We start from the raw sequence: 16,969 nt of genomic DNA, 5'->3' as shown, positions 1-16,969 counted from the left end.
ACTCAAAAGAAAGAAGGAGAGAACGTGCTAAACGATTGTTTAGCACGTTCTCTCATTCTCTGTCTTTTCTCTGTCTTTGTCCTTTTGTGCGCTGTAGTGTTAACCATATATCAGAGATCTCTGATCAACTTACTCAATGTCCTACATAATAGTACCAAACAGAGAACATGCGTTTACTGACGAGTTAATATTAACTGTAGATGTAAACTAAATTATATAGGATTGATCATGGTGACAAAGGCTGGCAACCATGGAATGTGTTATAGCCCTTACACATTTCCGCTTTGGTCTGTGGGGCGTTTAGTGAAGGTACTTCCTGCTATATCTGCCGTTTCTGACGTTAAGAATTAGCTCGTATATGTTCTGCGGCAGTCTGCTTTGTAGAGACCTTCCCAATCCGCCAGCAAAAAAATGAGAGGTGTCTAAATTGCGCCGCCTCAATACAAAGGAAGTGTGCCGAAGATTCGCTCCCATATCTTGCAAACGCCGTGAGATGGTGCAGTATTGCCGCGCGCAGGGTCACAGACTTGTAGAAAGTTCTCGTTTATTCTTGCTGCGGACATAACTATCGTTTATCCCTGCTTTTGTTGTTCTAGAAAGTGCTTGTTCATTCTCGCCCCGAGCGCGCTACGCTCGAACCTTCTCCGCCGAATCTTCGAGATAGTGACTCACTCTAGATAAGAGGCCGCCCGCGACCTTGTCGAGTCAGTTTCGCCCCAGCGCTCGACTCTGCTGTCTCGCCGACCTCGACGCTCGCGACGCTTTGTTATTATTTTCTATTCTCTTTTTGTTTTGGCACAAGTTCGCCACATTAAACGTTTAGTTCTTCCTGTTTATTTATTGTTATTCTGGTCACCACCCATGACATTTTGGTGGAGGTGCGGGGTACCGCATGCCTGTGCAGCGTTCCCCTCCAAGATCCCGCAGTGCAAGTCCGGTACCAAGCCCAGTGAGAAGACCACTCCCCGCGGAACCCGAAACTCGGACCAGCCGGCGCATCAAGGGAGAGGATCCTGAATACGGTTTGCTACTGGACAAGCCCAAGCCGAAGAAGACGACGATGGCCGACCAGGCGCAGGCCCCGGCTGCTCCTGCCGTCGTATACCTGCCGGTCGCACCCAAAACTCCGACGCCGTTCCATGGAGACGCACACGAGGACATCGAGGACTGGCTGCAACACTATGAACGGGCGGCCCGCCATAACGGGTGGTCAGCCGAGCACTGCTTGCAGAACCTTTACTTTTCGATGGAAGGAACTGCGAGGCACTGGTTGGAAAACCACGAGGCTTCTTTGACGTCGTGGGAGGTGTGCAAGCAAGAATTGAAGAAGACGTTTGCCTGCCAACACCGACGTGAGAGGGCCGAAGATCTCCTGCGAACAAGGACCCAAGACCTACATGAGAGCGTCACCAGCTTCGTTGAGGATGTTCTCCGCCTGAGCGCCCGCGCCGATCCTCAGGCTACCGAGGAGAAGAAGCTGCACCACTTGATGAGAGGTGTGAAAAGTGAGATATTCGGCGGCCTCATTCGCAATCCCCCGACAAGCGTCGACGGGTTTGTCATGGAGGCGACGAATATGGAACGGGCCCTACAAGCACGCGCCAGGCACTACCAGCCACACCCCGGCGTAACCACTCTGGCGACATCCGGATCCGACCTTGGCACCACCCTCCCCGGCATCCGTGAAATTATCCGTGAAGTCGTCCAGGAGGAACTCAAGAAGCTCCGGCCCGCTGCAGTACGCCCGGCCTCACTCTCCATCGCCGAGGTTGTGCGGGAAGAAGTCCAGAGAACCTTCCAGAAAGAGGCTCTCGTCGTCGTGGCAGCCCCCGAGGAGCCCACATTGACTTACGCCGCAGTGGCTCGACGGCCACCGCCTCCTCCTCGTCACACCTATGTCGCGCCGCCCCGACGTCAGTCTCCTGCGCCGCAGCACGACCGACACCACGACGACCAGGTCCAGTACGCCTGTCCGGAGCCTCGCGCACCCCGCAAGACCGACGTGTGGCGAACGCCCGACCGACGCCCTCTGTGCTTCCATTGCGGGGAAGCGGACCACACCTACCGCCGATGCCCATACCGACGACTCGGGCTTCGCGGGTTCCACCCGAACGACCCGCGACCCCGTTATGGTGAACGCCCTCGGGAGATCGACGAGTACCTGCGACGACCTCAGTCCCCCGAGCCTACGTGCCGCCGAGAGCTCCGGTCGCCGTCGCCACGACGTCCAGCTTCGCCGATGCACCGACCCCGACGTGAAAGCCTGTCGCCCCTCGCTCCTCGCCGGGGAAACTAGGCGCGGCAACCCCTGGAGGTCGAGTTGCCGAAGACGACCGACGCCAAGATCCTCCACGAACGTCGGAGGGCCCCCACTCGAACGCTACCAGAGATCGAAACCACGCCCCTGCAACGGTGTCCAATAACCTAAACGTCGTCATCGACGGCCACGACGCATCTGCGCTCGTGGACACTGGAGCAGACTACTCAGTCTTGAGTGGGAGGCTCTCCCGCCGCCTTCGGAAAGTCACGACGCCGTGGGATGGACCTCAGATACGAACCGCCGGAGGGCACCTCATCACACCGGTCGGGAGATGCAATGCTCGCGTCGAGTGAGTGAGTGAGTGAGTGATTTATTTGCACTTAAATTGGTGCGCACACGGCGGCGTGCCAGGCAAGGCAGATAGGCAAGGCAAGGCAGATAGGCAGATAGGCAGATAGGCAAGGAGATCCACGGTGAGACGTGCCCTGTCAAGTTCGTCGTTCTGCCAGACTGTTCGAGGGACGTTATCCTCGGAATGGACTTTCTCTGCGAGTATGGCGCCGTCATCGACCTCGGAGAAAACCGGCTGACGCTTCGAAAACCTGCTCCACCACAGGAGGACTCCAAAGTGACGTCATCCGCGGTACGAGTCCTCGCAAACCACGTGAACCTACCGCCGCAGTCAAGTGTTTTCGTACCCGTCGGGGTCGATGAGACTTTCTGCGGCGACGTTTTGCTCGAAGGAAGCCAGCCTCCAGTTGCTTCTAGGAAGAGGGATCGGCATCGCAAGAGGCGTCACGGAGCTCCAAGACGGACGCACTGTCGCACTCGTAACGAACTTCCGACAGGAGGCCCAGCACCTTACGAGAGGCACCGCCGTGGGCCACGCCGAGGAACTCCCGGACGCAGCCGCAATCGCCGGAATATCAGAAGACCTCTCTTCGTGGCCACCTAAGACAACAGCGCCTTCGCAGTTTGACATCGACCCAACCCTGCCTACCCCACAACGACGACAACTCAGTGACTTTCTCGCCGAGTTCAATGAGTGCTTCTCCACGTCGTCAAAGGTGTGCCAAACGACCGTTGCGAAACATCGAATTGTCACTGAAGACAACGCGCTTCCTGTGCATCGGTCGCCGTACCGTGTTTCCGTGAAAGAGAGAGAAGTCATCCAGAAGCAGGTCCAAGAAATGCTCGATGACGACATTGTCCAGCCCTCAAGCAGCCCGTGGGCTTCACCGGTAGTCCTGGTGAAAAAGAAAGACGGGACTCTTCGGTTCTGCGAGGACTATCGCCGACTAAACGCCGTAACGAAAAAGGACGTCTACCCACTGCCACGCATCGACGACACTCTGGACCGGCTGCGCCATGCCCGATACTTTTCGTCGATGGACCTGAAGAGTGGGTACTGGCAGATCGAGGTCGACGAACGGGATCGTGAGAAGACTGCCTTCGTCACGCCGGACGGACTGTACGAATTTAAAGTGATGCCGTTCGGACTGTGCACAGCACCGGCGACGTTCCAGCGCGTAATGGACACCGTTCTTTCCGGCTTGAAATGGCAAAGCTGCCTCGTCTATCTCGACGACGCCGTGGTATTCGCAAGCGACTTCGACGAGCACCTGAGACGTTTGGGAGCCGTGCTACAGGCTATCCAGAATGCTGGACTGACACTAAAGCCGTCAAAATGTCGGTTCGCTTACGGCGAGCTCAAATTCCTGGGCCATGTCGTGAGTGCTCAGGGTGTAAGCCCTGATCCTTCCAAGACATCTGCTGTTGCAGAATTTCCCAAGCCATCAGACAAGAAAGCCGTAAGAAAATTTCTTGGACTGTGCGCTTACTACAGGCGTTTTGTTCGCGATTTTGCCAACATTTCTGCACCACTCACGCACCTGACCAAGGACGACGTGAACTTCGAGTGGGGGGAGGAGCAAGAACAAGCGTTCAACGAACTGAGGGAAAGACTCCAGTCGCCCCCTATCCTCGGACACTTCGATCCATCAGCGGAAACGGAAGTTCACACGGACGCCAGCAACGCCGGACTCGGCGCGGTACTCGTCCAAAGACAAGACGGAGCAGAGAGGGTGATCGCTTACGCAAGCCGGGCACTGTCCAAGGCAGAGAAAAATTACTCGACGACCGACAAGGAATGTCTCGCTGTCATCTGGGCGTTAACCAAGTTCCGCCCGTACCTGTACGGGATCCCGTTTCGCATTGTCACGGACCACCACGCTCTCTGTTGGCTCGCCAACCTCAAGGACCCGTCAGGACGCCTCGCTCGCTGGAGTCTGCGACTGGAAGAATTCGACGTGGCCATTGTGCAAAGTCTGACCGCAAGCATAACGACGCCGACTGTTTGTCTAGGGCCCCAGTCGAATCTCCTCCCGAAAGCACTGACGACGACGACGACGCCCGTTTTCTCGGTGCAGTGACAGATGCCGACATGGGAGCACTTCAACGAGTCGACCCGGAACTTCGCGCCGAGATCGAACACCTCGAAGGCCAAGGAAGTTCAGTTCCGCGAGTCTTGGCCCGAGACTTGTCAAGCTTCGTTCTGCGGCGAGGTGTGCTCTTCAAGAAGAACTTCGGAACGAGCAACCCTGCTTGGCTGCTGGTTGTTCCGGCCAGCCTGCGAGAAGAAATCTTTCAAGCATGCCACGACGACCCGACGGCTGGACACCTTGGCTACAGCCGGACGCTCGCCCGGATTCGTGACAAGTAGTACTGGCCGAGACTCCCGAAAACAGTCCATCTGTACACAAGGTCGTGCCATGAGTGCCAACGACGTAAGAGGCCTCCGACGAAGCCAGCAGGACTCCTGCAGCCGATACCTGCCCCGACTAGGCCTTTCCAGCAAGTCGGAATGGATTTGCTTGGGCCGTTCCCAACATCGACGCAAGGAAATCGGTGGATTATCGTCGCGACCGATTATCTTACACGATACGCCGAGACGAAAGCCCAGCCATCGGGAACAGCCGTGGAAGTCGCCAAATTTTTCGTCGAGTCCATTCTTCTTCGACATGGCGCACCTGAAGTACTGATTACAGATCACGGGTCATCCTTCATGGCCCAGCTGACGCAAGAAGTCCTTCGTCTCAGCCACACCAGCCATCGTCGCACCACGGCGTGCCACCCGCAGACCAACGGGCTGACGGAGAGACTCAACAAAACCATCGCCGACATGATTTCCATGTACGTCGACGTAGAGCACAAGACATGGGACGAGGGGCTGCCGTACGTCACGTTTGCGTACAACACAGCGGTTCAAGAAAACACGGGAATGACACCGTTCCAACTGGTACACGGCCGGACGGTTACCACGACGCTCGATGCCATACTGCCTCACGTGCCAACCGGTGATGTCAACGACGACGCTCAACTGATCTCCAAGCGCGCGGAGGAAGCTCGTCAACTGGCAAGAGTCAAGATTCAAGACCAACAGCGAGTCGACGCACGCCGGTATAACCTTCGTCGCCGGGACGTCCACTTTCAACCCGGAGACCGGGTATGGGTTTGGAAACCAATACGGCGCCGCGGTCTCAGCGAGAAACTTCTGAAACGCTACTTCGGACCCTACAGGATCATCCGACGCCTCGGCGATCTTAACTACGAAGTCCTTCCCGACGGAACGCGCCCATCTGCAAGACGTCAGCCGCGACCCGAGGTGGTGCGCGTCGTCCGGCTGAAGCCGTATTACGAACGATAGAACTTTCCACTCTCGTCGACGGGTGAACTGTGAACGGTGAACTGCGGCTCGCGATTCTGCTGCCTTTTTGTTTTGGATTTGTTTTTGTTTGTTGTTTTTTCGTTTTGTGCTGCATCGGGACGATGCACTTATTTAAAAGGGGGGGATAATGCCGCGCACAGGGTCACAGACTTGTAGAAAGTTCTCGTTTATTCCTGCTGCGGACATAACTATCGTTTATCCCTGCTTTTGTTGTTCTAGAAAGGGCTTGTTCATTCTCGCCCCGAGCGCGCTACGCTCGAACCTTCTCCCCCAAATCTTCGAGATAGTGGCTCACTCTAGATAAGAGGCCGCCCGCGACCTTGTCGAGTCGGTTTCGCCCCAGCGCTCGACTCTGCTGTCTCGCCGACCTCGACGCTCGCGACGCTTTGTTATTATTTTCTATTCTCTTTTTGTTTTGACACAAGTTCGCCACATTAAACGTTTAGTTCTTCCTGTTTATTTATTGTTATTCTGGTCACCACCCGTGACAGTATCACAGAAGTGGGAGTAACCGTCCTTATTTTCCCACGTTTTCAAGATCGCGCGACCGCGCCCGCGCGAAGGTGCTGGACTTAACGTGCAGAAGTAAACGTTGTCCTTAGATAATCTAGTCGGTAAAGATCCTGTCTCATGATACCAAAGTGATATATTTAAATCCTGTCATACACATTTTATTCGAGCCTTTCATATGGTTTGTTACGAACGTAATGCTTTTCGATCTCGATTTTTCTTGACAATAAAACGTTGCAGACTTTAACGAAAATCGGCTTATGAATCATGGCAGTAGTGTGTTGACGAAAACGGCAAGGGCGTCAATTCATTATTACAGCACTGTAACTGCGAGATTCGTGGTAACTATGCATTGTGTCTCTGACTTTCCGAAATAAGTCACAGGAGGCTTATATATCGATATAAACACCCTTCCTCCAAAGCAGTAAAACATAGTCATATGATGCAGTCTAAATGGGCAGGAGCATAGTCCTCTATTACAAAACTTAAATCATTGCCACAGCAGTTAACCTACTTTTAAATCATTGTTTCCTGTTCGCTATAAACGTGCCTTGAAACAATTCCTAATATTGGCAAGCAAGCACGAGAGATAGAGAAACCGATTCGTTCTTTATAAAATTACACTTAAATGTTCTATCAAAGAACGTGTTTATGGGCTAAACTTCATCGAAAAGTGCAACGCTCGAGTTTCACGAATGAGTGGTACACAAACTAAGGCAGCATAAGGAATGCATATCCCGTTAGTAGGCTATGTTTAAAAATCCAATGCATACAGAAGGCTACTTAGTCATAATAATTCAAATATGATTATAACTAGAAACGCAGTCAAAACCAGAGAAATTCACCAATAAATTCAGCAGGAATAGAGCCCCAGACTATGAGATCCACTGTTCAACATCTTTGCTCGAAGCCACAAGTAGCGTTAGTCCAAGAGCGCAAGAAACTAAAAGTAGGACTTTATGTCGACAGTTTACTGAGGCATTGCTTGACTCTTCGTAGATTGTTCGTCCAGCATAGGTTGCCCATATATAGGGAAACTATGCTAGACGTGCAAACTATGTGTAACTCGGCTCCAGTAGGGGCCTATGTGCCACTACTAGAGCCGAGTTATACTTAGTTAGCAAGTCTACAGTCCACAGTCGGCGCTGAGTCCTACTTAGTTGAGGTTGAGGTTGAAGGAACGTCTATTGACAAAAATTGCAAAGATTCAAACTTCAAGAGTGCGTCTCCTTACGATAAGGAGGACAATGGCTTGGCATCTTCATTCTTGCGTGGTGATGTGATGCGGAGATGAAGTGTGTGGGGTCCTCATATGGGGATCCTCCTAGGCCCCCTTCAGCAACGTAGGCCAAGTGGAACTTGAGGATGTTTGTCCTGGGTTGGTGTCGCCGGGCGGGTGTGTCCCTTCTTTGAGGCTTTCTGGTTTTTGATATCTCGAAGCACAGCTCAGGCCTCTTCTCTCTGTGCTTTTAGAGCCCGGCACTCCCAGAAAAGAACGTTGCAGTCTGAGCACCGATTCTTCGTCCTACATCACTGGCAGCATGGGTCTGGTGGCACGGCGTACGGGTTGGCACTTTTGGGTTGTTCTAATTCCAATGTGTACTCAAACCTCAATGTTATCGCTCCGCCGGTGCGTATCCGGCGGAGTTGCACTGTTTGCCTCCTGCTGAATATCTTATCGAAAATTGGGTTTTCGTCCCCGGTTACTTCTTTTGCGGCTAACAGCAGTGCGTTTTTGCGTTCTTTGGCAGCCCTATGGTTCTTTTCTGCGGAGTCTTAAGAGTTGTCCGTTTTCTGTAGTATGTCGTGGGCGCCGACAGCCTTCGCAGCGGGGACAGTGATGTGACGATTGTCATCTCCTGCTGTGCGGCTTCGTGTACCTTTGAGTTTCCAGGGATGTCTTTGTGTCGCGGTGCCCATCATAGGTTGACTATAGCTCTGTTTTCGTTGTAGAGCCTCATCGCCATGTCTTATATGGAGCTCACGATCGGGCTTCCGATGGGCTTGTGTTTCTTCAGATCCTCGATCGCAGCCTGCGAGTTCGTGTACACGACGAGGTTTTAATTTTTACTTTCTAATCCGCTGAAGCTTAGTAACAAGGGTATCCGCTAATTCCCCCGAAAAACGATTGGGGTATTCACCGCCTAGGTCTACCTCTTCGTCCCTCTTTGTTCGGCGCCTCCGTCCAACGATGTACCGACTAACATATCTATAGATCGTAATAATAGAAATGCAACTTGAGGAGTACCGATATTGTTTCCTCGTTCCTGGCCCTCCTTGGTGTCATGTTTGTAGCCTGCCTCGATTTAGTACTTCCGTCCTCTGAGAAAGGTCTTGATGAAGTTAAGTTTTCTCCCCGTCCGGCTGTGCTCCTCTATCTTGCGGACGGATGTTTCGTGCGGTATGCAGTCGAGCGCCTTCTTGATGTCGATCGACACGAGGGTCTTCAATTGCTTCTTTGTTTACTTCTTGTCAACCAGGTCTACGTGGATCCTAAGCGGGCTGTCGTGAGTGCCCAGGCTGCTTTTGAAGCCTGTCTGCGTTGGGTAAATGACATTCTTGGCGTTTGCGTTATGTTAGATTCTTGCCAACACCATTTTTTCCATGAGTTTCCCCCTGATGGCCGTGAGTGAAATGGGTCTAAACTTCTTAGGTTCGGTGGCTGATTTGCAGAGCTTGGGAATGGGTGTGACAATAGCCATCCGCTATTCGTATCGCATTTGTCCCGACTCCCAGATCTGATTGAACCATTTTAATGTTGCTCTTCACTGGCGTCCGGTGTATTTCGGAGCATGGGAACAATTCCTCTGTCTTCGCCCGGCACACTTTTGGTTTGGCACTGCTTGATCGCCACCTTCAGCTCCCGCTCGGTGAAAAGCTGGTCTTCGGGATTGAAAGTAGCGTCTATGGAGGTATTTTGTCCGTAGATGTCTTTCGTGTGTTTGTCTTTGTGTTGCGGGAAGAAGGTGTCTCGGAGATCTTGTCCAGGATATCTTCTGTCTGCTTGTTCGACAAAAGAGCAGGCACCGGGAGCGGACTCACCCACTTTTTGTTGCCAAAAATGGAGTTGAAGGTTCTCCGCACTGCCCTCCTGTTGGTGTTTTTATCGAAGCACTCGCAGTATTCCATCAGCTTTTCGAAGCCTATTTCGCTCCCTTAGGTTTTGGCTTCGTTCGTGATGCGGTTGAGCTGGTTAATTTGTCATTTTTTCTTGATTTGTCTGCATTTTGTCAACGCTTGGGGGGTGCTTTTCCCACAGCCAAAAACAGATGTTTGTTCGGCGGAGGGTAGTCTTCGGAGATCTGCCTGGGGTCCGTCGCCATTGTGGTCGCTATGGACAGCATGGTCGAGATGTTTTCGGGCCTAGGTTTTGCATTGCTCCTTAAGGTGTCCTCTGAAATTGACCCATGTGATGAAGTGGGATTGATTTTTCCGGTTGGTGGCTTCGATTCCGCCTTCTATTCGATGACTGCCGGAATGTGGTCGGTGCCCAAGCGTCGTCCAGGATACTCCACTCGAAGCTGTCTGCTACCTTTGTAGTTACCGGCGTAACGTCGATTATAGAATCTTACTGATTTCTCAATTCGATGCATCTCGCGGGCTTGTTTGTTTCATTGATCATCAGGACTTCCGCGAGTTTCATAATTTCCACGAGCTCTGACCAGCGTGTGGCTTCCCTCGCAGAGGCCCAGTCTTCAAGATGCATGTTGAGGTCTCCCCCGAAGATTATTTAGTCGTCCGGGCATTTGTTTCTTATGTAAAGGATTCACGTAAAGCCATACACCTTTGCTTGTCTGTCATACGTGGGTATAACGATTCTGAACGCAACCACCTCCTAGGTTGGAGTGCAACATTTGGTGATGTCGATCTTGATGTGGGGAAGCTTCCCTTGTACGATTATTACCACCTGGGCTTCAATGGTTCGTTGGTTTGTATACTTGTCTCCGTGCTTTATCACCGGGACGCTGTGCTGCACAAAACCGGACTAAGTTACTAGGTCCGATCTTGCCTCCTGCGGCATCAGGACGTCGAGTTCCATGGTCTTGAGTTTCTGTAGTTGCTCGTGTTTCTGCTTGTTGAGGCGGTTACCGTTCCATTGGAGGTTCTGCAACAACTTCCTGCTCTTCGGTAGTCTACTGGGCATGTTGTGCTAGGCGGGTGTTGCTCAGTAGTAGTGCTTGCTGCAGGGCGGCAAACGGCGGCGTGAGAAGCTGCATGTCCTTGCATCTGCTGTATTGAAATTTGCAACGGCTCCAGCTTTTGAATCATCGGTTACTTTTTGGCGGGAAGATCCTTAGCAAGGAATATTTCTGGCGGGAGACTCTCTCCTTGAGGTACTTGACCTTGACTGTGGGCGCTCACTGATTTCGCACTCTTTCTTAACCCTGCGTTGGTCCATTGACGCCTTGATGTGGCTTCTGATTGCGTTGCTCCTGTCTTCGCACTGCTTCTTGCCTAAAGCTCTGAGCTCATTTAGCCACTCACTCATTTCAGATTCGTCATTCGAGTGGTAGTCCTGGTGCTTCTTGATTTCGTCCGCGTATTCGTGGTTGCGGCTTGATGTCCTGGCCCTCGAACATAATTTTTCATGTTGGGCCATGCTTCTTTGTTGCTTCTCGCCGACGGGAGTCCTGCTTCTGGATCCATGGGTCGCCTCATTTGTAAACCCCTTAGTGGCGAGAACTCGTTGATTCTCATGTGATGTTCGTTCATTGCCTATTGATCGAGCGGGATCTCCTGCGCTGGCTCCGGTTTCCCGCCTTTTTCACTTGCAGCATCTGATCGGTCTAAATCTTGACGGGGCAGCGCGGGTTTGTTGCCAGGTTCCCCAAGGAGTGGCAGCCGGCGCAATGCTTCCTTTCGCACATATGGCCTTCTTGTACGATGCATACGCAATCTAGACAACGAGGCTTCCTCGTGCAGGCTCTCACCTAATGGCCGAGTCTTTGGCATCTACGGCAGATCGTGGTGGTCGGTTTGTATACTGTCGCTGTGAAGAGGCAGTTGTAGTAGAAAACCTTCATGGGAGTCTTTTTCCCTCGAAGGTGGCAAGAGCAAGGCCCTGCAACCAAGAGTCCTGGCGAAAAGGATCTCGCTTGTCCTGCTCTCCATTGCTGCCATTAATTCGGCCGGTTTCTCCTGGGGTTCACTTCGTGCACCACGTCCCTGCGCGTGTTGTCTGGTGGGGCTTCGTGGGCTACTGCAGTGACGGTCCTGTCCAGTGCCTTAAGTTGCTTGACCGCCACTATAGCCTGGGCATGCTCGCGGCCATGACCATCACTGAGAAGGTGTTGGTCATCTTGTTAAGTCGAAATGTAGTGGTTTCTCCATTCTCAAGATCATGCGGGTTGGTCATAAGCGTCGCGTAGAAGTTGCGCGAGACGGTGTTCGGCGGGATGCTGGAAATGTCATGCCTCTCCTAAGGCGGTTTGCTCATCTTGCGACCGGGGCCGCGGCTGCGTCCAAGAGAGATTTTTATGTAACGTGACTAGCTCCATGGGTACAAGGAAGTACCTAGCGTCCCTGCCGAATGGCAGAGAAATCCGTGCCGCTTCGAGTACAAAAGTCTAATTTCGCTCGCAGAACCTGACTGCCGATGCTTTTAACTACAGTCCAATTAACCGCCCCTTTATACTTTAGGAGTGGCAGGTAAAGTTATGGCCAGGAAACGTAAATATTAGCCAAAATAAAGGAAAAATTACGCGCGATAAACGCGGTGGCAGTATATTTATATCTCCGCGCCAGCGCTGCAGACCTAAGCCTTCTGCTTCAGTCGAGAGATCAGAGCTCCAGTGCTTGTCGTCGCGGCGTGAAAGTTCCAGGTTCAAACATCGCCTGAAAAAAAAAAAAATTGTATTTTTTCTTGTGGTAATTTTGTGGATTTTTTTTTTATTTGACGCAACTACAGTGTGTATAAGTACAAATTAGACGCCTCCTCTTATTGAAAAGGGTCGTAGCAAGAGCATTGTATATTTGAAAACACATAACAGTGCATGTAGTTGCTGCGGGAAGAAACGTTTTTTTTTTTGGTCCCGTTTGTGTTGAAGTCATTCCGATGCTGTAATCTTGGTTTTCTTTTAATAAACATTATGAAACGATTGTATTAGCGCGTTAACTTGGCTTGACTTTTTTTTTCTTCCGGTGTGTCCATTCAACAGGTGGGACAAATAGTAAAAATCATGTAAAGCGCAGTAGTGCAAATGGATGACTTCGACGATTTATAAAAATGATCACAGTTAAAAAATAAGACACACGCGCAAAATATAAAAAAAATAAAACAAGTTTTTGGCGTGATTTGAACTCTGAAGTTTTACGCCGCGACGACAAGTCCCGGCGCTCCTACGTCTCCACTTTTTTTAAAATTTTTATTTAAAACTTTGTGATGCTATGTACATGTTAAAAACCACAAGTGAGGTGGCAGAGGCAGAGCACACCTCACATTCAATCTGTCCTCGGAGAGTATTGGGACCACGAACCGGTTACATCGATCCACATACAGAAGCGACTCCGGTGGGCACCATAAAAAGTCTCAGAAACTCGGCCAAGACAAACACTTTTGGAACGCCTTCCAGTCGTCATATCCTGCCCACTCTCTCGCACTGAGGACTGAAGAAACATACTGAAAGCCATAACAAAACGGCGCCAAGCAGGTTTCCCACCTACTGCCACCAGGAGGTGATCTGTCCTTGAGCGCCAGAGAGCATGGAGACCAAGGAGGGCTAGCGTCTCGAGACAGCTTCTGTTTGTGCCGTTGCCAAACTCCAAAAATTTACAGCTTTCTCATTCTGGGTAGAGCTGGACCTGAAGTGTTTGTCTTAGCTGGGCCCAGAACAATTGAGCATTTGTGCATTCAAAGACAACATGTCTCAGGTCTTCCTCGTAGGGGCATAGCGCACAATTCGTTGACCATGGCACAAAGAAGCCCTTTTTGTCCAGCCAGGTTTGGCGGGTGAAACCTCCTTATGAAACTTAAAGAAAAAGTCCTTTGTGCCGGTCTTAACAGGGTAGAACGAAAGCCTTTTAAAAACACTGGACGATGTGTCGCGAAGGTACACGCGGTACATGGGCACGGGGGTTAGGAGCTCCAGGGCATCCCAGTACAATCTCCGATGTTTCACCTTTGCCAGGTAGTCGTCCGAAAACATCGCGTGAAAGGTTTTCAATGCTCGCTCAATTTCTTTCTAGAATTGGAGCGTGCAAGCTCCCTCGGACCATTCATTAGGTACCGGCATCCACTGAGCTGTGCATTTTCCGCCATGCTTTTGAATGGCTTTCCGCAAATGCTCGTTGCGCTGACTGCGAACAAAATAAATCTCTGCACTTGGAGCTTCAATTCAACATTCACTAGACCGAGACCACCTTTCTCCCGGCACAGGAACGAATTGCTGCGCCGCATGCGCTTGAACTTAGAGTCCCATATGTACACCGCGCAGAACCGGTTCACTTTATGAACATCAATATTCTTACAAGGCATCGCTTGTGCCGCGTACCACACGGTAGGAAAAAATACCAAATTGCAGACCCTACTACGGTTAAAGAAAGACAAATATCTCCCATACCAGTCCCGTGCTTTGGCCTGCAAACTTTTCATATGGATACCTGAGTCCCCAGTCCTGAGGCACTCGGGGGCCAAACTTATGCCTAAATAGTTTGGCACTGCGCAACTCCATGAGATGCCCAGAAAGCTCTCGGGGCGAGCGTCCCTGGCTCCCAACCACCGCACCGGTCGATTTCTTTTCGTTCAGTCGAGCACCCGACACACTGCAGAAGTCCGAAACGTGCTTCAGCGCTGGTTACACCTCACTGCGTGAGGAGCACAACAGAGTTAAGTCGTCTGCGTATGCAAGTACCTTTAGCAGACTTGGCGCCCAGTTGAATCCTCTGATGGCACTGTCGTTGATGATGCGCCGGCCCAATGGTTCAAGATAGAATGAGAACAACACCGGCGACATAATGCAGCCCTGACGAACCGATGAGTGGATGGGGATAGGTTTGGTGAGGCCTCCAGCTCCCACTTCTCGACTACAGCAAAAGGCGAGTCTCAACGACGCTGGCGTAGGTATCTATAATTCACCTCTTTTATCCCGCCTGATTTTTCCTTTTGATTTGACACATATTTACCTTTCCTGTCCGTAACTTTTCCTACCACTCGTAAAGTATAAAGGGGCGGTTAATTCGACTTCAGTTTAAAGCCTCTGCGGTCAGTATCTGCGAGAGAAATTAAACTTTTGTACTCGAAGCGACACGGATTTCTCAGCCATTAGGCAGGGACGCTAGGTACTTCCTGTTCCCATGGAGCTGGTCACGTGACATGAAAATCCCTCTTGGCCACAGCCGCGGCCGCGGCCGCAAGATGAGCAAACCGCCCTTGGGAACAGAAGATTATCAAGTAGCGGCCTTTGTCTAGATCGACTTGGGTGTTAATAGATGCCGTGACGCGGTAGAGTGAGCTGCCGTCGCTGCTTCGGCAGGCTTCTTCTTGCGTCTTCTGTAGTCTTGCCAGTCTCCTTCTGAGTGACCGGTGTCCTTGACCCCGTCAATGGCTTCATACTGGCCATTTTCGGAGGCGTTCATGGTCACGCCTGTCGGATTTTGAAAGGTTTCGGTGATAGCCGTGTGTTCGCAGTTCTCACTCAGTGTTCGCGACCTCTTGCTGGCCTCACTGACGTCATCATGGATAGCCGCGCTCGGGTTCTTTTTTCGTGTCGCCCTTATCGCCGGTGGGCTACCTTTATATGTCCGTGGTCCGTTTCCCTCGCTTCCACAGCATTCAACCTCGGTCGCGTCTCTGGAAATTTTTGTGTTCTCTGTATTTCCTGCGATGAATATCACCTTGAGTCGTTCAAGGTTTTTCCATGGGTAGCCATCACTTCCACTTGGCCGGCGTTATAGCTTAGTGGTACCGTGCTTATTGACAGTCTTAGGTCTCGCGGTGCCGTACTCCTACCCGGAGTTAGGCCTACAGGTTAGGCTAAGCGGATCGCATTTGGGATTTGTACAAATTCGTGACAAAATTAGATGGCCCAGTGTCCGGTATTGAAAATGTTACCTGCCTGAGGTTGTATTGTTTTTAGTGTGGCCGATCTATGGAACGATGAGTGTAGCGCAGTCCAGACAAACAGCTGCTTCCCTCAAGCCGCTCAGATGGTGATACCCAACTAGCTTCACTTCGTCACCTCCTATCTTATGGTGCAGCATACGTGCATATTTTTTTCTATAGTTAGTGCAGCATACCTAATTCGCAGGCTACAGGTGCTAGCGGTTTGTACTTAGCCCAGAATACTTTGTCCACAGGAGAATGTCGGCGGCGATTCACAATTTTAGTCCAGACTACTTAGTCGATACGCGACCCTCCGTGGAAAGTCACGTTTTATCCAATATATCTAGTCCGTGGACTACCGTTGGCAGCGATTTATACTTCGTCCAGGGTACATAATCCGCGAGCAACCGTTGGAGGCGCGTTATGTGCTTACTCCGGCATGCTTTGTCCGCAGGTGACCGTCAGCTGCGGGTTATACTTGGTGGAGCATAATTTTATTTAAATCTCATCGCAGCCGACGCTACAATCCGACGGAGGCCATGAAGCAGTGCAAAAGGTGCCTAAACATGGCGCTCGTTTTGTTTTTACTTTGCAATCACGGGTTAAATGAATCACTCCAAGAAATATCACGAGCACTGCGCGTCTATTCTGCGGGATTGGTTTTGTCGGTTATATAAAAAGTACACAGATGATCAGCGCAGTGACGATGCACGTTTACCCCTCCTTGATTGACTCCATCTCATGTTGCGTTGGGTGCGGTCGAAGTTAAAGTGAAACAGAGTATACTCCAAGCCAGTGTTTAGAAACAAGCCCGCTTTGCGGACACCAGATGTGGGCATTGCGCGAGCGCAGAAACCAAATTTGGGAGGAGTGAAGCGTTTGCGCATGCGCACTACCGACAGCAGCACCCAGAGCCGTTTATACTGGGAGAGTTGGGCTTTCTTAAGGAGAATGAGACAGCCTGGCAACCACAGCAGCGTCGTCTGACAACCGGCAGATGTCTACTTCCGTCCGCCATTTCGGGGCTCTGATTCAAAGGAACTCCTTGCGATTTTTTGGGAATAAGGAAGACAAAGAAGTAACGCCATTTTTTGTTATCGCTAGATCTGCTGGGTCTAGCGGGCAACAAGCTCCGCCCCATTGACCAAACTCTCTCAGTATAAACGGCTCTGGCAGCACCACCACACCGGCGCCGCAGTGGCGCGACGTGAGTGAGTTGAGCTGGTCTATAGACTGTAGGCGCCTCTCGGCGCCGAGTGATACTTAATCTAGCACACTTAGTCATCAGGCGACGGCCGGCGCGGGCAGCTAATTAAAGACGAAGCATTGCTCCTCACGTGGGCTCACGATATCGCGTGATGATATTGTTCCAACTGATGGTGCAGCGGTCCTTTGACACCGGGACTTCAAAGAAAAGGCAATTGAAAGAGTA

At 51.4% G+C, this 16,969-nt stretch overlaps 1 protein-coding gene across 1 annotated transcript in view; it reads left to right on the top strand.

Annotated features, from left to right (window-relative positions):
* Positions 1 to 16,969, top strand: part of LOC8041590 (5'-nucleotidase-like) — a 73,739-nt gene that overhangs the window by 19,700 nt on the left and 37,070 nt on the right. The gene's annotated exons all lie outside the window — the stretch shown is intronic.

Source organism: Ixodes scapularis, unplaced genomic scaffold, assembly GCF_016920785.2.
Source record: "Ixodes scapularis isolate PalLabHiFi unplaced genomic scaffold, ASM1692078v2 PGA_scaffold11__112_contigs__length_91849675, whole genome shotgun sequence".
Lineage (NCBI taxonomy): Eukaryota > Metazoa > Arthropoda > Arachnida > Ixodida > Ixodidae > Ixodes > Ixodes scapularis.
This window is presented reverse-complemented; position numbering and strand designations above follow the sequence as displayed.